Below are 26,670 nucleotides of genomic sequence, written 5' to 3' on the forward strand. Positions count from 1 at the left end.
GGCGTCGGTGAAAATAAAAGATTGTAATATTAAATGTCTTATCGGTTCTTTGCATATGGAAGAGCGACGTAACGATATTGGCCGAAGAAGCTATCTTCGGTGCTAAGTTCGAAGTCCTCGAAAGGAGAGAGAGCTTCGTAACTGAGGTCAGAGTACCCTCATGCTTTCCTGCCTGTTATTGAATACAATAGAAGGAAAGAAAGTATTGCTATCGATAAACATTTGATCTCCTCACAGTTTTTTACATTTTTCGATTTTCTCATATGACCTGATATCTAAACAAAAATTCTGTATATAATAATAATACCAAATCAGGATAGAACGAAAGAAGACGTTAATTTACAGAAAGGAAGTCTTGCATATTTTCTGATAGAGACAGTCATCATTGATAATGAACGACTCGTGCTGATTAATGATGCAGTATCACGGGTGGTCCGTATACAGTGGTCCAAGGAAGCATTTGCACGGTCACTTTTTTTAAAGATAGCTGCAAAGAAGTGGTGCATTAGTTTAATCATGGCTTTTTTTTCTATCTCCACCGAATGTGCTGTTATACGTGACACATATCGTCGTACCGTATCGTATATAATGACTCGATCATTATGTTAATTATGACTCGAAATTATACGAAGCCGGGACAATATGTCGGTTGCTCCGTTAATTGATTGCAACTCATCTTTATTTATCAACTCGATAAGCCTATTTCGTGGATGTGCAATTTAATTCCGCGAACGCTCGTCATTTTCACGTTCCGGCGTCCTAGGCATAACAGCGTCCATAGTTGGCGGCCTCCCCTAATGAGTAGCCGACGGAGTCATAAAAGATTATACCCTTCTCGTCGCAACAGGTATACAGGTCTCACTTTCATTTACCTGCCGGTGTACCAAGCCTATCCTTCGCTTCCCAAACCGACCTATAGTTTTCTATTTTTCTCTACGCAGTGGTTCACAACACTCAACATCCTGCTTCGATACAGTTGCTTACAGAGACGGGTAATATTTGTAGAGAAAATATTTTAAATACTATTTTAAATAATAGATTCATCAGAATTCAAATAAAATAGTATTTCAAATGGGATATAAAATTTCAGCAAATCAAATATTTTATTTTGATAAGGTAAAACGTAAAATAGAATAATTCATTTTGTTAATCTATAGTTAAAGCACGAACATAAATATTTTATTTTGATAATCTAACATATAAAGTAAAATATGTTTCATTTTTATAAAATAGAATACTTTCCATAGCTGAAAATAAACTGTGTAAATATGATACACAGATGGAGAAACTATTTCTTGCGATTGAAGAATATCTCTTTCCATCACTCATTTGATGAAGATTCTTATTGAAGATTCTTAATAGAAGTATTCATTAAAGAACTGCATCGAATGTATTTTTATAATTCAAAGGAAAAGTACTTTGTTCGTTTTAGATTACGAAATAAATATATTTTACACTATAATTTAGTAAAATAAAAATATTTTATTTGCTGATAATAACTTAAATGAATAAAATATTCCGAACTATGGCACTACTATTCTCAGTGATTTTCAAATAAAATATTATTTGAAATATTACCTTAAACATTTTTTATAACAAATAAAATATTTTATTTTTAAAAATACTTGCATCATTCAAAATAAAATATTTATTTACTGTTTATTATTTAAAATACGTATTTTACCCAGCTCTGGTTGTTTACAGACAGGTAGGCAAATTCGCTCTCATACCTAACAATCGTCCCATATCTAACAAATATTTAATATCTTTCTAGGTACCATCTCCTACTCGAATAAAATTTTACTCATCTTCAATCCCAGGATACCGCGGGTCCCAGAATTTTCCCAACGTTCTACCGCTTCGAGGTGGGATAAACGCCGTTGCCAGTGTATTTAGCAAACAAATTTCTGAAAATAAAGGCCAAACGGGATGAGGAAGAAATTTGTGTAAAAAGAGTCGGTCGAGGTACACGTTGCTTGGAGAGATTTCAACTGGAGGGTCTGGAAGGAATCTGGCGAATGAAACACGCCCGATACACTGGGACCCCGCTTGACGTTGCGTAAATATACAATACACGAAGAGAGTAGAGTTCTCTCTCCGCAGTGTGTTAATGAGAGCCGCACGAAATAAACAAAGAGACATGGAACAGTTCGCGGTGACTAACCATCGTGCCGCTGGTTTATTATGATAATGCGAAGCCATCTTTATCCGTGACTTTACTCTTTCCCTTTCGCGTCGTCTTTCGGCCTCTCTCCCATCGCGTTCCGACCCGCCCCTCTCGGTCAACGGAATAATTTATTTTCTTGCACAGGCTACTGCGGATTCAACTGCCAAACAACTTCCTAACGAAATAATTCCCATCCGGATTCGAACAGACGCCTCGACGCCATTTTCGCGGTCCCCGTATCGCCGCCATTTTTTAATTATGTGGAGGTGCGAGCGTAACCTCCAGTTTATTGTGATAACGTGGTCCTATATGCTAGAAGTGACAGACAGTGGTCCCCTAGTGGTCCCTAATGTCCTTAATTCGGTCCTGAACCTGACCACTGATCCTCGCGAAGAAATTTCGCGTACGCCTAATAATAATAACGGTCCGCGAGTCAGTCGAACAAAGAACTTTAGTTCCGTACAGGATTAACCGCAGTAGGTACAGTTGTTTATTATGGTAATGCGAAGCCATCTTTATCCGCGACTTTGCTCCGTCTGTCTCTCGGACCGTCCCTTCGCCCTCCCCCTGTCCCTATTAAACGACCCTTTCTCTCTCCGCGGGACGTTCTTGAATTCCCCTCTTTCTCTTCTGACTTCTTGCTAATAAGCCTGCAGCGCGGGCCTCTCCTTTCCCCACCCTGCCCTTCCCCTGCACTCTCGACTCCTCTCTCCGTTCCCTCTGCAACGTTTGCCTCGCTCTGTCTCTGGTCGACGAAGCCAGGCTCATCGGGGAATAAAAAACGCTAAAACAGCCGAGTCACAAAAGAAAGATTAAAGTGGAGAGAATATATGGAGAGAGGCATGCGGCCCTCTCGTTGTGTGCATCGCTGCTGTGCTGCACGACGGCTCGGTTGGTCGACTCTCACGAGCCCTCCGGACCGAACGAGACGAGAGACTCTTGCGAGAGGGTTTTTAGGAAAACCTCTCCTCGTTGCTCTCCAGATTACGTAAACATCGCGGCGTAGCCACGATCAATGCGAAATCCTTTCTTTCAGGCTGGACATCGAGATGGTTTCCTCCAAGATGGCGAGGACACTCTTCCTCGACTTTTAAGTTATTTCTTAACTTGGCATACGAGTGAGCTCGTGGCTCTCGAAGTCGAGTCTCTTCATCGAGGAGATGAAAACGGGGTAAACAAGACCACGTGTCCGCGGCAGAGTTAAAATAGTATTGGGTTGTCCGGAAAGTTCATGCCTATTTTTAAGAAAAACTCAAAGGCATATTTGAATTTTGATGTATATTTATTGAGTTATACGTATATGTACCATTTTGTTCCACAATTTTTTCACCTGTTAAGAAATGTACACATTTCATTTGTTTTCAGCCATTCCGATATATTCAGACCTGTACCGCCTACTAAAAATCGCCATGGACTTTTCCAGACAGCCAAATAGTTGGTAGTAGTTTCTTCACTTTTTCTTTTCTTTTTTCGTGGATGAGCGTGGAAACTCAAAAACGAAATATAGAGAGGTAAAAGTCTGGGTCTCCCCTGCTGTATCTATAATATCACCATGTTTGCACCTCCTTTGTATCTATATCGAACGAATGATAATCCAGAAAGGAACTTGGAAGCTGTGATTTTCCATCGTTACGAAAATAAAACGAGGGTTCGAATCGATGAGCCTTAACGGCGAATCGCGCGCATCACGGACCTGTAATCGTGCGGCAACCGACGAAAAAATGTAAAAGGAAGAAATACGAGCGATATGGGTGGAGGGAGAGCCCGTCGAGAAATAATTAATATGCCACGGACGCATAACGAACGACCCCGCGAAGCAGTCTGTTTGTTTTCGGACGGGTCTTCTTCGGCTCCAGGCATGTCGGCCGTATCTCTCCTTTGCCCGGGCCTTCTCGACCTCCCGCTGCTTCCCCTTTTCCCTTTTTATTTTAAACGCACGCGAGAGAGGCCCTTCTCTCCGGCTCCTTTTGTCTCTCTCTCCCTACTCCAAAGTGTGCGGTCCCTTCTGGATCCAACCAATCCCGCCGTACAACCAACGAGACAAATTCCTTTTAGAGACATTTTCTTTCATCGTTTATTTTATTTAAACAAATATACAGGGTGGTCTGCGTAACTTGCTCGCCTCAATTGATTTCTAATGCGTATTATGAACAAATGTTGTGTACAAAAATTGGAGCGAAGGGGAACATTACGGGTGACCTAATACATAAACACGATAACTAGGAAGTTGGAATACACAAATAGCAAATTTGATTACGCCTGTATCTATTTTAGGGAGGTCCTCAGGGGCTGCGGCCGTGATTGGTCGCAGCTGCTGTACGGGTTTGTACTGCATTAAGCATTTATATTGCATTGCATTTATATCGCATTAAGCAATTACGCATTGGTAATCAAAATTATGTCACAGACAAAATTATGTCACAGACCTCCATGGTCCTCGGCTTGTTTAAAATAAATCAATCGATCAATCAAATCTATTTTAGTCCGGTAGTCTGTCATCCCTGTCGATGTCCATGTTTGCGCGCTATCGTTGCATCGAAGATGTATTATTCAGCGTTCGAAAGTAGCTCGGAACAGATTTTCTCCGCATCGGTAGCGTAAAATTGCAAAATTCGTTCCGCGTTCGTCGGATTGCCTCAATTTTAACAACGTTATAACGCGGCATTCATGCAAATGCGCGCGTGTAACTGTTGGCCCGTGGAAGGGCCGGGGGGAGGGGGGGGGGGTGGGGTTTGAAAAAAAAATAGAAGCAACGATGCCGCTGGCAAAAAGGCAGACAGGCTTGAAACTCTTGACGAACGTTCCCCATCGTGGTGTTTTGCGCTCGTAAAGCTGTCCGATTTCTTCGTCCACGATCGGCAAATTCTTCGTGTCGTATATCGCATTGATAAAAGGTTTCAGCGAGACGCTCTCTATGCGTACACGCTTTTCGACGAGAGGCTTAACCTTTAACTCGATGACGTTAGATATATGTAGCCCTGCCGAGGCATCGGATATATCTAACGAGATACACGTGCTGTTAGTTGTAGCTCTCAGATAAGCTTGTTTATTTGTCACACTGCTACACAACTGGCGTGGGGTTCATTTGACTCGTCGCTTATCCGAGATTAAATATTCATTTATGCAAATGGCGCCTAAGTACCCTCCCCTCCCATATCCCCGGACTCCTTTTCTAATCACCTAATTAGATTACGCGCTCAAAAAGATCAATTTTTGTCGTGGCCTGTAGATCGATGTCGTTCCTTTTATATAACTGACTAAATGAAGCTTGAGGATTCTGTTTTTTTTAATAACAGAATGCGGTTATTAAACATACGTTGCACAAAATGGTTTGGTTATTCAATTTTTAACAGACACTGGACGATTCAACCCGAACCGATCGGAAATTTCTAGAAAATCGATTTAGAAACGAACGACTCCGATCGATAGCCGGGGGTAGAGAGTAACGAGTCGCCGAAGGCGCGCTTCGCAGAGGTTACGATACGTTTATCCGAACGACTGGAGCAGCATGCCCGAGGATAGAAAGCCGTGCTCGGCGGAAACTTGATTTGAACGAGGTCCGTTGTGTATATGCAATTAGAAGAGCGACGACCCATGTATTCGTACACATGCACGTGGATACGTTGTAACCGAACGTACACCAGCCACTGGAATGATGAAACTAATGAGTTTCTCTCGGTTCCCTCGAGTGTATCCGTAATGCACGCACATTGCGTAACAACCCATCGCCTGTGTATGCGTGCACGTTTATTCAAATCAACGTGAATTTTATATTGTTTCCAGGGTAGGGATGTCGGTGATGGCGAAGAGGAGCGGAGTACGGTGTTAACGATATTACGACTGGCCAATTACGCGAGTTTAGAGCTGATAGCGACGAATATCGGATTTTCCAATTAATAAGGACGACGCTCAACGCGTTATGTAATGGGAATTAGCGATACAAGCGACGATTATCAAGCCTATTCCTAGCTCATGCTTTCCCTCTAGGGAAAATAAAGTACACCATCGATCCAACTTAATCGTCTCTGAAAAACCAGCTGCTACCTTCGATTCTGCGTGGCATTTCTCGTTCCTCGTAACTATCAAACTTCGTAATAGCCTGTGTTCGTCTGACGCGCGTGTACTCGCGATGATGGATCGCGTTGCCCCTAGTAAAAGTACTGGATGATGAATTTAACAATTTCTACTGCTTACAAAGTAAGAACTCGGTTGCTCGAAGGTATAGAGACGTCGAGCAGAAGCTCTGATTTCAAGGATAGCGAGTGAGTTGGGAAGATGGCGTGATTGGAGCAGAGGGGTTGGTGGAATAGGGGTAGGTTCAGGAAGTTTCACGGAGGCCATAAAAGCTGAAACGACGCAGACTTTCTAGGACACATGTGATACAGTATTTATAGAAATGAGTAACGCATTGTTTGTGATCGAGAATCAAGTTGCGCATAGATTAGCTGGGTGCATTATACGTAGATCGGTATCTGATACGCGTCTGTCTCTGGGAAACGTTCTCTTCTCTCACCAAAAGCTGTATCTCTTCCAATCGTATTCTCTCTGTTCCATCTGATAGATTTGTTTCTGAATAAAGAAACTCACCTTCTAACATATTATTGCTACATATGTATGGTTAATTTACACTCAGAAATCTCAGATAATGTCACCTCTGAAAAACCTCGAGAACCATGAAAGCCTCAAGTATTTCATCATCATATTATTATTATTATTTGGTTAGCTTCGAACGATGCGAAATTTATTACGCTCCGACGACGATTACCACCGAAGGCAGTCGATTCACCGTGTGATTCCTCTTTCATCGAGGGGAGCAGGAAAAGGGCACGGGATTGAATTTCGTAAGCCCCCGTCCTCGTCATTTCAACATGCTTCGTAACCCCGGGCTTTCGTGTTCCAGGTCTGTTCCTGATTCGTCGATGGGTCACGACGAAAATATTTTATTTGTTGTAACCAGATTTTAGAATGGCAATCAATAGAATTCAATAGTATTTCACACGAAGGACATCGAAAATAGTAGGATTCTATCGCGAAATGTTCTCATTTATTTTTATTATTATCAAAAATTGTTTGCGAAACGATATTTCGGGTACTATTCGAGTACAGTTGGAAATCGCTGACCAGCCAACGAATGACACCCGACGGAGAAAGTTCCGACGATGCTGCGCTTAATTGTTCATTCCGTAAGCCGCGTTACGGAGTAATTGTAAAACACCAGAGGCGACTCCAGCTATCTTAATTTATAATTAGCAACATCCACCCGTTCTAAATTGACGTAATTAGTATTCCGCTGCGACGGAAAGCGCGTTGGTGGCCTGTGTCGTCACAAGTTCTGGGGTATTTGCCTGATTTACAAAAATTGTTGCCTCAACGTTGCATAGTTTCTGTCGCTTTAAGTACTCAAAGTCCACACCTCTAGCTCTCTCTAGGTGTACATATGCACAGCACTTAAATGGTTAAGTGGAATTAAACTCATAGCACAATTTTTGCCAACTTTTCCATGCACCAACACCGTTAGCCGCGACTGGTAGCATCGAGTTTCACGGTGTCGCATCCGGTAGCGACGAGTTGGCTTCGCTTCTGCCACGACCCAGAAAGGAAGTTACAGTCGCCGCGGCCAGGGAAAAACTGTTCGCCGAGACAACAATCGGGGACTACGATACGAGAGATTACGAGTTCCCTAAAATCTCGTTGGCTTCGCACGCAAGACGAATGGCCCGAGAGAGGAGGGTCGTTTCTCAATCCTGGCGTGTGTATACAGGCTTTTGTGCGTGCCTGCGTCGACGGCAGCAGGTCGGTTGACCTGTTGAACAAACGATCGTCCTGCGATAGGACTCGTTGCGGGGTACGCGAAGATCTTGTCCTTTGGGCTCCATTTATTAATTGTCTCGGGGGATTCCTTTCTGGTACGATCCATCTTCGAGTCGTTGAACCGAAACCAGACATGGAAAACGACTCGATTAGTCCTCTCGATGAGGAATTTTTGGAATATTTCGTTAGGAATTAGTTAGGAAGTACAGGTTCCTAGTGAAAGTTGAAGAAGTTTTTTCTTAAATTGTTTTATAATAGAAAAATATTTGAAGTAGGAGCATCCCCTTTGGAAACTCATTTACTCTGATTTTAAATCGCGCGCCAGGAAGAGGTATACTATTCGGTTACGCGTATCGGCGAAGCAGTCGCCAGAGCGCCAGAGTTTGAATCAATCGAATCGGTTGCCGCGACAATGACCATTTGCTACCGAGATGTTAAAGCTCGGGAGACACGCGATCGAAATCAGAAACGAACGGAGCTGGTGACCAGGGGATATTAAGGTAGCGGCGAGAATTATAAAACGGTTTGTTCCAATGCGAGAGAAAGAGAGAGAGAGAAAAAGAAGAAGGAAAGGTTCTCCCAAAGCGAGTCACGTCCTACGGTCCGCCGCGGGACACCTGTTCGTACCCAGGCCGCGAGTAGGCTATGAACCTGCGGAGTTATGCGAAAACAAAAAGACCTCCAACGCTGGAACGGTTTCCTCATCGACGCCGAAAGGAGTGGCCACGAAGAACGAAGATGAAGACGGAGGACGAGCAAGACGAAGGAGGAGGAATTGGGACGGGAACCGTGGGGGACTGGTCCTCGGGGAGTTCCCCGAAAGATTCGTGAGAAACTTTCGTCGAGCGGCACCGCTCTTCGTGGCTACACGAAGAAGCGGATCGTTGGATCGTTGCTTGGCAAGGTTAAGGGGGTGCTCTCTTATTTTCCCTCAAAATATAAATTTTCATTATTGCTAGGAGTCTCTAAAATATTTTTATCAAATTATATTAATAACATTTTAAAATTGTTGAAATTATAACAGTTTGTACCACGAGGTGTTTCGTTAGGTTCGAGCATGTTAAAAGGGTACAATAATAATCATTAAAGGAAAATAACTTTCTTGACCTCGCTACACACTAAGGCTAACACAGAAATATCCACCTTTCCTCAACAATCAAGATAACGCGAACAAAGTTGTTCCTTGAAAATACCATCGAAAATGAAGGGCATACGGTTTACTAATTATCGAGATTAGTAGAGACCAGGCTAATTGGATCGTTAAATTCGAGACGAGTCTGTGTTTTCTTAATTTTTTTTTGAACGAAGATATTTTATCGCGGTTATACCTACCGCTCCTGATCGACACAGTGGACAGACGTCCGATAAAAGCTGTAACTAATGATCCCCATTAAACGGGACCGGATACCGCAGGAGTTTAGTCGATTCTTCATTGACTCGCAACGAAAGACGGTCCCGTGTCTCTCGCCAGGAGGTCTAACATAGGTTTTATTGCAGTCGATTTTATTTCGACCCTCGCGGACTGTCTTGGATTATCAAGGTACTCGCACACTCCGATACAACGACGTATAAATATATATAGACGCATTATATACAGGGTGTTCCTGTACGAAGGGTTACTGGTTGGTTTCTTACGAACTAATAAAGATATAGACTTCATTTATGTTACCATTAGAGAAAGGTTCATCTTTTAGACTGCCATACCATTTTTGGAGGGTAACTGTTAGAGGGAAGAAAGGGTACCCCTAAATTTGTTTAAATCGAATTCCTCGATTATTTAACTGTAAGAAAAGTGAAGTCGATATCTTGAGTTTCTGAGAAAACAGCTTGTAACATTTTACACTGGACACCCTGTATGTGTATATTTATACATATATAACCATGAAAGACAAAAGTGCGTCCATTTAATGAGCCCAGCTTCCCCCCCGTTGTCCTTTTTAAGGAGGATGACTGGCCAAGAACAAGGCATCGATTAAACTCTTTCTCCTCTCGAGACAAGAATTCACGTCGCGAAAAAAAAAAAAGGTATTCGGGATCGGGTATTTTTTTTTTTATCGTGCACGGTAACAAGAACGAAATTAATTTCCTTACCGAGCACTTTCGTACCGGGCCTCGACAGAGTTATTATACTTTCAGTAACGTATGTTCGTCCTGCGAGAGTTTTATTCTCAATTACTGAAAACGCACGTCTCCCAAAGAAATACGCGTTTACCAACATCTTGGAGCATTCCGATATCTCATTAAGGTGGCGTAAAAAAAATTTCTAATTGAAATTCAGTGACAGTTATTTACATTTACGATGTTCCTAATTAGGAGGGGCAAATCCAATCAAGAATTGCAAAAAAATTGATTAGCTCGAGTACCGATAAGTAACCAAACAATAATTCCGTTTATAATACATGGAAAATAAGAAACAATTTATGGATCACGAGGTTAATCTATTGGTTATAATTCGTCCATTAACCGTTATTACATTAATTTTCAAGTGTCCAATTGTACCACCAATAAGGTGACACCAACAATCGAGTGTCACCGGACGACAAAGCGTTCAAATTTAGATATTCGCGAATGTCCCGTCGCGCGGCGGTAGAGGCGTTGAAGTCTCCAAAGGCATCTAAATCACCGTTCATCCGGATAAGATTGCGTCACCTGAGAAATCAGGCTCACGTGAAATTGATTTGGCTCGTGTCACCGTCAATAAAGAACTTAAGTGGTCCCTTTCTTCGATTCCGCGCGGAATCCGGTTGGGAGCTCCCCCTCCTCCGTGACGGGGATGAAGAGGAGCAAGGGACTCGGCCAGGGCGCAACGAAAAGCAAGAGTTTTATTGAGCCCACGGGTTCCTGACCAGCCGACCCGTCTGAGAAAGGAGGAAGGGAGAAAAACCGGCCCATTATGCGGGTGCACTTGTCGTCCGTTCGGCGAAACGCTTTGCATCGTTGCGTCCGCCATAGAAATTGCTTTACCCCGCTGCTCCCTCGTGTTTTATTGCCGCGCGTGTGTGCATTCGTTCTACGACCGACAAAATACGCTCCCCTGGGCAATACGCTCGCTTTAAACGCGCGTTTTATTAAGAACTGCGAAGTTACCACGAAGGTACCACGATCGAGACGAGGTTGATCGACGATTACGCGACATGGTAATCTTGGTTATTTTGTATTGCACGTTTTTTTTTGGTAATATTATAATCGCAATTTATTAGTTGAACGCGTGTACCGTTTGATTTTTAATAGATCAAGAGATAGTAACTTGGTAGAATAAATAATGAAAGTAATATCATTTCTCTTATAGCGGCAAAAACAAAATTCTAAAACCCGTTTAGTAAACGTATAACTACATACTGAAATGCTCAGACCTCGAGAGTCTCATACTTCAGTTAAACCGATACAATTCTATCAGCATCTTCCGTGCCCTCGATTCACCGATCACGCCACCGCGTTCGGCGATTTCAATTCGATTTTACAGCGATTCTCGGACTTGCAACTCTTCGTTGGTCGCACGAGGCAATAAATTTCTCTGTTCGCGGCACGATACGATCGAAATTAGCAGCGTGGTCGTAGTAAAGAGTAAAATGGCCGACCGAGACTTTCTCTTATTTAATTGACTTCAAACCGATCTCGATACGCGCACAAAGGGCTTCCGTCATGTTCGAAGATCGTATCGCTGTTTTACACGGTGATTTAATGCCCGATGTCGCAAAGGTAGCGAGCTCTACCTTCGGGGTAGTTTCGTTTCTGCTTGTCTTCCGATCGATGATCGAATCCTCGCCGTGGGCGGAAGTGAAACGAGCCTCCTTACCGCGTGTGTTCTCGATAATGTTCGCACCTTCCCTGGAACGATGTTAATTGCTCCTATACGAATCGACACGGTTGTAATTTTTGCCACAGGTGAAACATCGAGTGTCACTGTCGTAATGATCAATGATCACACGTGCTCGTCGTTCGCGTGTTCAGAGTTATTAATCAAACAACGTGGGAATTCTGTGCAATTTTGCGCTCGACTCTCTTTCCCGTTTCTTTTCTCTCTGTTCCCATTCGAGAAATCTCGTAGCCTTTTACGAGCCAACGTCGCCGTATTTTACTGGAGTTTTCAAAAATCGTCCAACTTTCCGAACAACAGGGACATAAACCTCGCGTAATTCATATTTCCTTTATTGTCCTGGAAAATTACGTGCTCGCTGTGTAAACATTGAATTCGATTAGGGGGATGCGAGGACTTATTACCGCACTCTCTGGTTTACTTGTTCTTTTCTTTTCGAAATTATCGTCGACCTGGGAGAACATATTTACTGTATTTACTACATTTAAGTGAAAACTTTTTCGTTTAAGGAAAACTTATACACATACAGCAAATTCTGAGTGCTCTCACTCGTCATAAAAAGACTGAATACTTCATTTTAAAGCTTTAAATTTTTAATAATAATAAATATCAATGAACACGATGCTTGAGTAAAAAATCTTCAAATCCTTGAGGAATACCACACAATAAACGAATTTTAATATCTACTTCGGAAGTAAGTACTCATCTGATACAGTACATTGTATTTTGCTGTTTTAAATATCATATCAAATAATAGCCGTTTTAATATTACCGAAATGAATTACAAATGAATGATATTACAAATGAATTCACAGGATTCATAGTTCACCTTCCTGACGAAACGAACGTGCCAGCACGTCTTTCGCCCACCGTATCGGTCGAATAAAAATGCTTCCCAGTCTCCAATTTCAGCAAGACAAATAGAGGTAACATTCCAGGTGACTTTCCATCGTCAAACAACAGGGTCGAGTCGTGAAACCATCGGTGAGCGTTCCCGTGGAGAAGGTTATAGCCGACGGCAGCTCTCGTAACGGATACCCGAGGTCGAGAAATTGTCCTCGGCGAAGGGTATCTCCGGCTTTCGGCTAATTTTCGTTTCACAAAGGGTACGTACGAAGCTGGTATTTGCGTTGGGACCTGTAACTATCATCCCCGAGTACCTGGCCATTAAAGAAGAGGGGCCCCAGACAACGCAACGAACCCAGAGGCCGGGTGGTTGCGCGGGGTGGCAATTAGCAAGAACAATAGGGACTCGGAGGCCCTTATTTCTGGGAAGTAGGAGGGTCCATCCTTCGGTCCTGCCATTCCTGAGGCCCCCAGGTATATGTGTTTTAGGCTACGAACCGACTGTCCTAAGCCCGAGCGTGTTGGTGTACGCAGGACCTTGGTATTTCGGCGCTAGGAGGCAGGTTCCCGATGCTTTCGAGAGAGGCGAACCAGTGATTAGCCCTACTTAACTCGACTGCGTGGACGCGGCGCGGGCATCGTCGAGTAAAAGGCATCCTCATCAATTATATGCAATTGCCAAATTGCTCCAAATTACACGCGTGGACCGCGGACCTTTTATGATAATACTCGTTTCGCCTCGTACGGGGCTAGACGAGAGCCACCGTTGATTATCGCTGGATCTCGGTCTCGAATAACGCAAACGTAATCGAGGAAAATTAACCGAACCCAGACGAGAATCCTTGAAATCCTTGGCCTACATCTTTACTAATAATCTATGCCTGTTTATTCGTTTTTCTAAAATTTGCCATTCCTCTCCCAACAAATGTCTTCCGTGCATCGAGAAGAGAGTCATACTGTCGTATAACGACGCCCGAGAATAACACCAATTCCTCGAAGCAGAATTTTACAGTGCGCCGCCAGGGAGCCGGATAAAGTAAACTATCTGGGATAGCTTGTCACGCCTCGCGGTATAATGTCCTCTTAAGCCTTTGTTCGTCGCTGGTTCGTGTGCACAGCTAAAGTACAATTGAACAGCGCGACGACAATGATGTTTCTTTGAGCGCGTTGGCTGAGTAAATAACACGGGATCGCCTGTACAAATCGTGACTTGCGTGTCGGCTGTCGATACACCAGATTGGTGGCCAATCCCGCCACGTAACACGGACGTTTATTCACGAATTAGATGGTGATATGAGCCCTGTCCTTCTTTTTTTGACCATTTTTGTGATTTTTCGGAGGACCTAATCATCAATTCTAAAGTGCTTTAATCCCGAAATGCTTCAATCTGATAGCGCCACGATTCTAAGACACTTCGGTATTAAAATGCTTGAATTTTACGCGCTACGATCCTAAAATGCTTCAGACTCGAAATGCTTCCATAACCAGCAATACCCGCGGAAACGCCAATTATTGTTGTAACAGTTATGTTCTTGAGAGAGCCACGAGTAGTGTGTATATATGCACACCTCTTCGTTTGGTTGTCATAAAATTATCCCCACCTCTTCATGGAACTGCTCGCACCGGGTGTTCCTCAGCGTCATTTAGGACGATGACACAGCTACTAATGAACCACCGAGGCGGGATTAAATTTCTACATTTTTTTTTTTTTATTTTACCATCTAAAAATCGTAATAAGTACGATGCAAATTAATGCAGGCGAATAAATGAAAGAATATTCGAAAACGTATCCGTCTCCTTCAAGAGTATCAATCAAAAGTGAAAAATAAAAATGAAATTGTGAAGAGCAGAAATCTCTTTCGAACAATATGTAACATTTTGCTAGAATGTTTTATTTTATCTGAAATTATTAAATTTGAAAAAAAAAAATCGACACGACCTGTGACAGCCCGATTGACACGAAATTTGGTAGCCAATTGCAGAGATATCGAAGCCTAATAAATAGCAGACCAGTCATGTCAGAGGTTTGAGCTATAACAAACTGTTGGTTTTTTTTACAGTCTCAATCGGTGCTCAGGGAACCGTATCAAGGGACCTCGAGCAAATCGCAATCAATTGGAACAATCGGAAAACGTTGCGAGAACCCAAGCAAATTACCGCTTACGTCTACGTGTAATTGTGCCAGTAGCTAGTAAACACGTGATTTAAGCACGTATCGCCTACCGGTGTCTTTCTCGCGTGCGTTCGAAGGAGATTGCGTGGTAATCCTAGTTGCGCGATTATATTAGAAGCATTCTAAAACACACGAAAGGCTTGTGACACTATCACTGATCTAACCTTGTAGGATTTGCATTTTCTTCGATAACTTACTCAAATATAACAGAAGTATGTCTGGTAAACGAGGTATTACTCTTTTTAAATGCCATTATTTTTACGGTTATTTAAATTTTTTAAATTTTCTGCGCCAAATAAGCAAGCTTGAAGTCAAAGGCTTTAGTCAAAGCGTAAGTATTTTATTCATTTCGAGGATGTTTCACTCTCGTTCTCGCCACATCCAGGATTCCTCGTTGTTTCGTGGAAACACGGCTCGTCGTGTATTCACCTAGACGCGGCTTGTAGTCGAGGCGAAAAGGGGAAAAAGAAAAGCTTTGAAAAATCAGCGCCGGCTCTCCCCTGAGCCGCGTACACGCACGTAAGCGCCTAGCATACGTGCCGCGCGAAACAAATTGCTATAGGGGACGCGGAACGCTAGGAAAGCGCGCCACGAGAACGTAAAATTATGACGATAGGCGAACCGTTGTTATTTTCTTTTTACGCTTGTCGACGATTAGTCTGGCTCGCGGTTCCTTATTCGTTCCGACGCACGAGCCAATCTGTCTTCCCTGAAAAATGCTGCTCGAGACGTCTCGAGCGCACTTTATCTTTCAAAATATCCTTGTTTCCTGGAAACGAGATTTTCAGAGGATGGATATGATACGTTTACTTTACTCTTATTCCGAAATCTAGAATGTGGAAGAGATAGTTGATATTAATTGACGCTTCTAGATATAAGTTGTCTCTTGAGTAAGATTGGTGAAATGACGCTATTTTGTTAATTTTTCAAATGTTTAGCTCATAGTGATCATCACGATAAAGAATATCTCCTTAAACTACATTAAAAGACCTACACATCAACTAATTTCCACTTTCGACCCACTTGATCCGCCTTCCAAAAAAAAAAAACATTACGAAACAACTGCAATCATCGCTCAAACCCATTAACCTTTATCCACGCTACTTCTTTACCCAGCATAATTTTTGATATTACTCTAATTGCCATTACTTCCGATAAACCCTCTCCCATATGATTTTCAACGGTTCCAACCACCGTTTTATATATTCGCAAAAAGATGTCGCGAAGACGAGGCAACCCATTAATGTTTGTTTTATCCAACCGGCTTGCGGCTTTTAATTATCCCACCGGAAGTGGATTTCTTTTCGTTCGCGCCTCGTGTGATCTTCGTTTCGTAACTCGCTCGATCCGCGAAGTACGGAGCACGTAAGAACCCAGTTTTCATGAGTCGCGTGACAACTGGTGCGTGCGTGTACTCCTTTCTTTATTCGCGCCGCTCTTGGAGCATCACGCGACCGTCTCTATCCTTCTGTGTCCTAAAGGACGTTCAAAGTTAACGGAGGAACGATTTTAATTCGAGCAATTAATACGTTGGACGCATGCTCGCGTACGTCTAATTTACAGACACTTCGTATTTTATTTGTGCCGTCTCGGTCATAGTGGAACCAGACTAAGTTAACGAAACACCGTGCCTTGAATTACCGTTTCCGTGGCACGCGAGGATTGGCCAGTTGATGGCCGCACATCGTAATGAAATATGGTTGCATTGTAACGCGGAAACGTATAGTTCTGCGCTTACACCTGCGTACATAGGTAGATTCAAGAAGGCTGATATTTATAGAGACGTCTCCTTGGAATCGTTGACATTGATTCCGCAAATCTCTCACGGCGTCGGCTATATATAGCGACTCATTGTAATTACGGCGGGGTAGGAATGTACTATTAAGCATAGCTAATGCACGTTGCTCGTTCCAGTCTATGTAAAAACGATTCCTAGCCGACGCGTAATGCTCGCGGTTCGCGATAATTGCTCAATCCAACGCGGATTATTGTCTCGGTTATGCAAACGACCATCGACGGCTCGATAGCGATTTCTGTCTCGACTGCGACTGCATCGATTACACGTAATAGCCAGTCGCCACCGTATGATCGTATTTTTAATTGAAATTGGTACGAAAGAGGCGATGGAGGAGAATTGCGAAACCTGTAACACTTGGAATATTTTATAGAGTCGATGCGTTTGTCAGTCTTGAGCTGATTAATTTCCTCGGAAATACAAAAGGTTCAAAGTTCGCAATTAATGGTAATAAGAATGATCATTTTACTAAAATATTGATTGTTATCCTAGAGCTGGCGTATTCTTTAACTTGAACATGCAGAATAGTCAGAATGCTTTGAATTTTACGATCTTACAGTTTTGCTGTCTTACATAATCCACATGCATGCTTAATAGGTTCTTTTCTGTTTGTTCATTTCTCTAACTTGAGTATATGTATCATTGTCCCATTGCCATTTGATACCATCTTTCTATACTACGTTCGCCTGTTTTGTTTTTTAAAACCAATATAAAATTTCTCAACTCCTAGTTCTGTTGAAACGATTATAAATATCGTATTTCGACGAATTCGTAAAAGGAGAGCACGGAGTCCATATCGTAATAATAATAAAAATTGGCTACAATGGTACGGAAAACCAAAGCTTGTGAAGAAATAAGAATAAAGGTAATTAATAAATCGAATCAGCGTGACGTACACGGAATCATAGCGTCTTTGACCAGTAGAACTCCAACACGCTCGTAGCCCTAATCAACGAAGATTACCGTCCCCCGAGGGGGGAGCTCATCTAGAAGGCATTTTCGCGTTCTCGAGCAGACACACAACACACTATTCACGCGGCTCGAGCAAGGTGGACAGCTGAAAGAAGGGCAAACCACTGTAACAGGCACGGAAATTGTAGCCACGAGCTGTGCGCGGTCGCCATCGGGGGTAATTTGGCAGCAAATCACTCGAGAAAAGGAAATAGCGATCGTGCGTGCACGATAAAAACAATTCTACGCGGCAACATTCTGTCTGGCGATAAAAAAACAGTGCCGTGCCTTGCTCAACGGTTTCACGCATCGTAACTGCAAACGTGTACACTTTGTATACTAATTGCGACACCCTCGAATATTGCTGGAGATAATGATATGTTTGTAACTAAACGAGAGGGAAAGCAGTGATCAAAGCGTTAGGTGGAAAATAGAAAGATAATATCGCGTGCAATCTCGACTCTAGTTGCGCTGGAAGGTGTAGATATGTTCTCGTATGTTTGTATTATTAAGGGTTTTTCAAAAAGGTTTTTTGGTAGTAAAATATATCAACGTAGTAATTTAATTACAATCATGTGTACTTCTACTTAAAAATACAAAAGAGAATCGGATGTTCTCCGATGTATCGATATTCGATCTAAAACACGTTGTAATCGGAGGAACGATTACTTAAAAAAGTACCTAGTCAATCAACACATATCCCTCGATATAAACCTGTATTCAGTAATTATTCGATGAAAGATTGCTTCAATTTTCACTGGTTTTTCTTTGAAGTCCTTTTTTCTTATTAGTGTCACGATCAAATCATATCGACATTTGTAGTAATTAATTCATAATCCACAACATGCAAGTTAATCAAGATTGAGAATTACATATGTTGACTTTGATTACTCGGTAATTATAACGATCGATCACTTACTCAATTAAATTCATAACCGTAATGTGATAACATTTGTGATAACAATTTACGAAGGTTAGACTTATTCATTGAACCCCTTTAAAATAACACAAAATTTAAATTCTTCATATTCATTCAATTGAAATATTTCATTCTGTAGCTCGTATTCCAACCCCCCAACGAAGGAACAGTAGTTCATTCATATATATTTCAGCCGTTATTCCAAATTCCTTCCAGATAAGAATTTCGCCCTTCTCTGCGACGTACGCGTCTTCACGTTGGCTTTCGCTCGCGTCAGATGCAATCACGATCACCGGTAATCGGCAAAAAATACATCAGACCAAAGGAGGAAGCTTGAAGCTAAGCTAATTGATCGGGAACGAGCGTGCCGTTAATGGCGATCATCTGGAGCGTCGGAAGCACGTGATTTCAATGCTCACGGCTATTGCATTGCAAGTGAGAAATTTCGAGCCGACCGCAACACGTGGCATTATCCAAGAATGGAAATAACAGGTTCACCGACACTGGAACTTCGATTCGTCTTCTTCGAAAAAACGAGTTAACCCTCTCCTTCGATTTTCCTTCCGACAGGGACATCGACTGATCGACGATCTTCAATGGTAGACATTCTTTCTGCTTTCCCTTTTACAAAGGGACCAAAATTCATCTAAATCGACGGTCAATTGGGCGATGACTCCTTGCATGTGGCGCGAGGCATAGATATTACATAAGGATGATTACCATTGTGCATATTTGCACGACAAACGCATCGTGCAAATATTCGTATCGCGATACGGAAGAAGCGGTTCACGCTTTATGTCCGCTGCTAATATTAAAGCGTAACATACGAGACTATCGCTATTTACCGTGAGTCAGTAGTTTGAATAACTCGTGTTATCGCGACAAATGATACGCGCCCGGTCGTCCGCTGGAAACCAAACGATTTTCGCGATTCTTTCTGAATAACGACCAAACACGATACAGCTACAATTACCCGATACTATTTTCGCTTAACGATCGTAACTGTCGCGCTTAATGATAATGATTATGGGGCAATTAACGACCGCGGTTAACCTCTTTCGCTCATGATTTTCCCATTTTCTAGATAAAAACTAGATTTCTAGACTTTGACGGCCGTCGACTGCGCTGAAAGGACTCGAAAGGAGTCGTTTATTCGAACGAAGAATCGAATTGATTAATTACTTGTATGAAAATTGATTTTAAGTGGCGCTCAAAGATGCTTTTCGACTTTGACTATAATCAATCGCACTAAAAGGAGTCACTCGTTTGAATGAGATTATATTCGAATTAGATTCTGTTCGAATGAAAATTTATTCGAATAATTATTCGAATGAGAATCGATTGGAACAACGTCCAACGTTGTCCTGAAATATGTTTCCCCGATCGTTAGACGATGCAAAAGTAAGGAGAAGCCAACGAACGGAGCCCTCGCAGAAGCGGCTAAGCTCGTTCATTTGAATTCGACGCATCTCCGGTTGCACTGGACGCATGCATGCCGCATGCGTGCGTGCCTGCACGCGGCTTCATGGCGCATACGAAGCACCGAATTAACATAACGCGCGCTCGCGCGCGTTACCGAACCGGCCACGGACACTCGCATAAGTGTCCAAGCGACAACCGTCTATTCAAATGCTACGAATATAGCTTTGCCACTGATTGATAGTCGATAGTAAATAGCACTGGCGAAACGGACGCGGACGAACGGACGTCCATACATACATAGTCTGATAAGTGACCGAACTGACGTTAGAAAATCTGTTTCTTTTCATTCGAACCCAAACTAATCGCTCGACGTTATGTGGTATAGGTGAACTAAGTGTGTAACGATTTGGCCTATTCTTTTTATTGGACATTAAGTGACAGAAATGTTATGAATATTTATTATTCCATTCTTCCATCGAAATACTTTCTATCTGCTTTTGTTAATGTTGGTGGCGAATATACGCAGTTTACTCTTCTTTTTTTTTTTTTTTTTTTTTTAATTCGTAGAGACAATATTGATGTTCGTATTTCAAGCTTCTTCGAATCAAGACTGAACTTTCCTGATTGATCGTATAGGTCTCGAAGAATGGCATCGTTTTTAACCTGATCATTGAAAATGTTCAAATACAAGTTTGCGGTGATAGCTCCATACGGGATTAAGATTTGGGAGAGGCGATATCAAGATATGATTGCCCAATGTTTAACCAATCCCATGTTTAACCAATGGAACCAGGCAGTTCGATTTTTAAGCGTATAATATATTTTTGATATCAATTATTCTTCAAATATAAATTCAAACAAATTTAAATAATTTTAAACGAACTTTATTATCGCAAAAGGCTTTAAAATTACGTCTTAAACTTTTGTTTACCCGATCGTTAAGCGTCAACAGTCTGTGACAGTAATTCAGTTCAGTTGTTTATCAGCACGCGCTGTGTATGCGACCCGCGGCGTCGGCGCGACATTATCCAACGACGAGCGTCGCCTTGCATTTTCGATCGCGCGATTTGATGATTATGACTTTTTAGGCGCCACCGGTCGGCGAACGCTTTCGCGCCGCGACGCCTCGACGCCCCGCGAACGGTATTAATTCCTGAAATATCCTTGGGCAGATCGAACAGCGAACCGTTTTCCCCGAGTGGCCGGAGGAGAACGCGCGATATTTCAATGTTGCAAAAAAGGGGAAAGGAAAAGTGTCGCGTAATGGGGTCGCCACGGTTTCCAGACGATTGAAGGCTTCCGGAACGGTCCTGTTCCAGGTATAATTGAATCTAAATTACATCATCGTACGCCGCCGTACAGTATCGATCCTGAATTTCCCCTCAACCGCTATAACAATGAAATTCGCCATTTGTTCCTTACTCGAATCTCTTTATCTAATACAGGAATTTCACCGATCAACGGGCTGGACTAACATCTTATCGCGGAGGATTGAAACGTAGACAGCGACTCGCGGCGCGATATGCCTTGCATTTATGATGAGACGAACGGAGAATTATGGCCGTTTGGCGCCATTGATGAAAATAAAAAACAGTATTCGTTACGTGACCGTCTAGCGATGTCTGCGAAGTTTAGCCACGCCTGATGGATGCATTACGATAAAAATTTCATCGCCAAGAAGGCCGCGGCAATTACACGTCGTCGACTACGTTCTGCTTCTTTTTTCTTTTTTTGCATAATATCTTAATACATTGCCAATCGATCAGGGAGATCTGCTTCGCGATGTGCGGATTACGATTCATAATGAGAGCGTGTATACTGACTGTACGCGATCTTAAATCAAAGATAACACTGGCAGGTGGGCAACTAAGTGGCAATTTTCAGAAGAGATGCATGGTTGAGATCGGTTATGTCTACAGTCTTATATTCACCTAATTTGTATTTGTATTTTTATTTAACGTAAACCATTTGCGTAGTTGTTGACACATTTCCTGTAACAAAATATCTTTATGTTTACATATTCCTTTTTCATATTTACTTCGCGCGCTTATTATACCCCTCTCTTCCTAATGCTGGTTAACTTTACGCTTCTTATCTGTGGCTGGCCACTTTAAACTGTAATGCATAACTTCTCATCTCTACAGGGACCCACTGGCACTTCTACAGGGTGTCCCAAAACTCGGGGAGGAGCCGGAAATGGGGGGTAGCTGAGACGATTCTGAACGACAATTTCCTTTGCAAAAATGTCGGATGGGGCTTCGTTAAGGAGATATTAAGCGAAAACCCCGACCAATCAGAGCGCGCGTAGACCGTTGGAGCGGCCGCGGTAGCGTAGGCTACGCGCTGGCGGCCGCGCTTGTACGCGAACAAGTGACTCGACGTGCATCGAAGCATCGACCTAGCGCGTAGCCTTCGCTACCGCGGCCGCTCCAACGGTCTACGCGCGCTCTGATTGGTCGGGGTTTTCGCTTAATATCTCCTTAACGAAGCCCCATCCGACATTTTTGCAAAGGAAATTGTTGTTCAGAATCGTCTCAGCTACCCCCCATTTCCGGCTCCTCCCCGAGTTTTGGGACACCCTGTATATTGTATAACTTCTTATCTGTTTGTCGTTTGACAACTCATCTCTGTGGGAGCCCGCTGGTCCCACTCTAGCTCGGGTACCTCGGGGTTTTTAAGCCCGTATATACTGTAGCTTACAAAAATACCGCTACAGCCCCTGAGGGGATTCACCTAACTTCAACGTTAAGGTGTGTTCGTAGTTCCTGAAAAGCGTGCTATTGACAACGCGTTAATATTTATTGTGACTGCATATTTGCGACGATTCGTGTAGGTTTGAAGCGGTTGCGTATCGTTCGTCGACACGGCGATTGTGTGTGCAAACGCGTCGGACATAGCGCTGTCCGAGGTGCACTGCTACCATTGTTGAATTACAAGTCCGATAGGACGGGGCACGCGTTTCAAGTAGCCAAGTTATATTTGTCCCTCGAGCCACTATTTTTCCGATACGTGCACACACGCCCAAGGCTAACGTAATGTCTAGGAAAGGATCGACTTCGAACGGAGACATTCTAGGGAGAACGTCAACTCTTTAGACGCATTTACACGAATCGCTAACGACGTCCGGGGTATCGTTACGCACATGTGTCACGTGGCCCCCGGGGGTTCCCATAACTGCCCCAAAATGAGTTTTGGGTACTTGACCCCCTTCAACAGCTCGACGGTTGGAATTTTAAACGTACAAGATTGAAATAGTCTCTTTCTTTTTAAATATTAACATGTTCGCAGCTTAAATAAACCAGTTTGAATACGATTCACATGTTTCCTAGACAACACTCGATTCTTAATTCACTTCTTGCGATTATATTTTAACAATAATAACAATAATAATACTTTATTTACGGGCAATCTGTCCTTGATATCAAGTACAATGAAATAACGACAACAAGAAAAACAAAACAAAAATTGAGACGATTACGATATCTTATAACGTAACGTGTTCAAACTTGATTGCGCACCTGCAAAATTGCAACGACTGATTTTTCAAATGCTAAAGGTGAGTCATGAAAAAAGATCGACAGACATATTAAGGCTGTTAGCCATCGCACATATTCTTGTAACACAATTTTGTTTCGCAATTGAGGTACGATATGGATCAGTGTAAAAAATACCGCTGCTTTGAAGTTGCTTACTTGGAATATTAAATTTCAATAGTTCCAGTATCCTGAGACATTCCATTTTACTATCGACAATTTGAAAAACTAGCATGAGGTCGGCTACAGTTCGGCGCTACTTAAGCGTGAGCATTCGCATAGTGCAAAGTATATTTTCATAGTCGTGGTTTGCCATATCCATAGGTGTACCTATCTTATAAGAAATGCTGAACACTCTCAGTCATTTTCGTAAGGCCACCTTGTAATTTATACCTCCGCAAAAAAAAAAAAAATTCTTAATAAAATATAAAGCACCGAAGAGGCCTGAACTGGTTTTCGCGAAACGACGTCAAGACACTCGAAGCACCTTGTCTCGATAAAGCGATTACCGTCCGCAACGTTCGAAGGTGTCTTTGTCCGATCTGGACGAGAACCATAAACTACTCAGCGAAAGTATCGCCGTGCCACGTTGCTCGTCTTTTATTCGTGGAACCGTGATTCCGAATCTGAAGCGACAGGCTACCGTCGCGCGTCGCTGATTAATGCCCATCTATATTTAATTAATAACGAAAGAGTCGAACAAGAAAAACGAGCAGCACGAATTACCGCGCAAGCTCGCCCCATAAATAAGCCTTACTCGAATAAAACTTTCTACTTCTCGTTGACATCTCCGCAGATTTATGAAGGCGAAGCGCAAGGGCGCCTGGTCCAATTAATCGGTCGTTATTTTTAATGCGAGTCGACGTTAATTGCGCGGGGAGGCTTATTTTTTTTATTCGTTACTGTTTTCGTTCCATCGGTATTAGCCGTTCTGGAGGGAAATATTCGCGTGACAGGTTTTTATCGCGACGGTAACCCGATCGATTTTAATTTAAGGATTCGATACGAACGACAGCGGTTGTAAATAACGCTCACGGAGCCCAGATTCGGGCACAGATAGCGAGGGTACACGTGGGTGGCGAGTATGGAGCGCGAGGGCGCCGAGAAAAATGTCTCAACTTTTAACCATGGTGGCATGTATCGGGCACGTAACAACACAATGTAATTTTACAGAGGCGACACTCTTGTCAAAACCTTTGACCTATTCCATAATTTTAATATTATTGCATTTGAAAATGCATACGAGAAAAATTGTTTAAAAATAAATCGCGTTAAATTCTACTTGACGTAGGCTAATGAACGTGAGTCATTCTACGGTCGTTTATCACTGGGCAAAAAGTCGGAAAGTAAAAAAGAGGAATAAATGGATTTTTCGCTGGGCGATGACTAAAGATCTAATGTCCGATCGCGGACGATGAAAAAACTTCGTAAATTATGTGTAATAGAAAAGTGTTGGAAAAAGATTCACTGTTGCAAACAAGAGCAAATCTAGTGTGCAAATTGTCAATGCCAGATCGATAAAAATCAATGAGCCGATGAACGATAAACAAGTATCTAAAATTGCAAAAACGACATTCACCCAATACTATCGATTAATTTTTTTTTTTTTTTTTTGTTAATTTCGTAACTTACATAAATAGCTATTATTGTTGTAACCTATTCTAGAGATTTCCAACAATATGTATAATGTCATTGTTTATAAAAAATAAGTTAACAAATGACAATTTTACATAGTTTTTTTGGAAATCGATCGGTGTACGAATACTATCTACACCCACTGTATGCGTATAGTTTTGATTGTTTTGATTCGGACAAGAACTTTGACCACCAATCCATACCAACGCGTTACGTGTTTGTGCAAGCGTCATGCGCGCAAGACAAAGAGGCGTAAACTCGTCACGCACGCATGCACATTTGTGTGGCCGACAGGCGCCACCGTGCTCGTTTCTGTACGGCTGCAGCGTCTGTGGGCGAACGTGAACGTAACACCAGCTGCAAGCCGGCAGAGTGTGAACACGTGAAACACCGGGTTGCGGGAACGTGTGCGTGGATGCGTTACGTTTTGTCGGTGGCGCGCGGATGAGCTCGCATTTTTCGAAGCTGTATCGCGCGGCTCGAAACAGAACTGCGCGCGCCTAAACGTTTCACGATTTTACGGTGGGAACATCGGGAACACGCCACTCTACAACTTTTACGACGACCCAATTTTTTCACGTAGACGCCAAGCGTCTCGTCCTGTACTGGGTCGAGCGGGACGTTCAACAGACGTCTTCGACTTTGGTGTTTGCGAAACAAAGATATTTTTTTTTTTTTTTTTTTTTAATAAAAAGGTAAAGGTTTTAGGCTCCTTCGCAAATTTTGTTTCGAAATTACATGTTTTCATGGTCAGATTGGCCTAATTCCAATATTAAAAGACATAGCTTTATCCAACTGTTAAAGGTCAAGGTCTATTGGTAATTGAGTGAAATTAATGCCTGAAATACTGTAATCAAGAATTGGATTATAAAATTGGATTATAGAAATTAAAATTTCCAAGATAAATTCTATATTTTGTATAATAATAATGAATCAGGTACGTGTCAGATAAAGGTATCTCATCAGAAATTCAATAAAATTTTCTGTCTTCTGTTGACATTATCAGAAGAGCAAAAAAAGTGACAAATGTGTGAGAAGTAAAGATAGTGTTGGTAACGAAAACAGTTCCAATTTTATATATCTAACTATTTCTGAGAGGATGTCGGTAGTAGAGGATTAATGAAGCATTGATCGTGTGGGTCCCCTTTGTTCGTGGCCCCGAGGCAGATGCCTCTTTTCCCTATAAGATAGCGCACCACTGAAAACGCCGTAAGTTCGTCGAGAAATTGCGTAGCACGCCGTCGTCCGAGTTTCTTATCCGATTTCGATGCAAACAAGTCACGGAATAACGATATTTCACGATCGGCTCGTGCAACCGGTTGCATATCTATAAAGTAGCGAGGTCGATTTTACGATATGACTCATTCGTGTCGAATCCCAGACGGACGATTGTCAGTTTCGCGAAAGCTATTCAACGACTGCGTTGTACGCGGCTAGTGATAGGGAAAATCGCGGTCGTTTAACCGGACTCGGTCTCCTGATTCGACATTCAAGTCACCCAGGACAGGGGTCGATTACCTTATAAATAAAGAGGACCAGAATTTCACGTTTAAACAGAGAAATGACGAATCGAATTTATTAAAATTTATTCATTCAACTCT

The 26,670-nt window shown here is 42.4% G+C and overlaps 1 protein-coding gene across 1 annotated transcript in view; it reads right to left on the reverse strand.

The window, feature by feature from the left end:
- Positions 1–26,670, reverse strand: part of LOC128887410 (BMP and activin membrane-bound inhibitor homolog) — a 33,323-nt gene that overhangs the window by 1,915 nt on the left and 4,738 nt on the right. The gene's annotated exons all lie outside the window — the stretch shown is intronic.

Source organism: Hylaeus anthracinus, unplaced genomic scaffold (assembly GCF_026225885.1).
Source record: "Hylaeus anthracinus isolate JK02 unplaced genomic scaffold, UHH_iyHylAnth1.0_haploid 11985, whole genome shotgun sequence".
NCBI classification, from domain to species: Eukaryota; Metazoa; Arthropoda; class Insecta; order Hymenoptera; family Colletidae; genus Hylaeus; species Hylaeus anthracinus.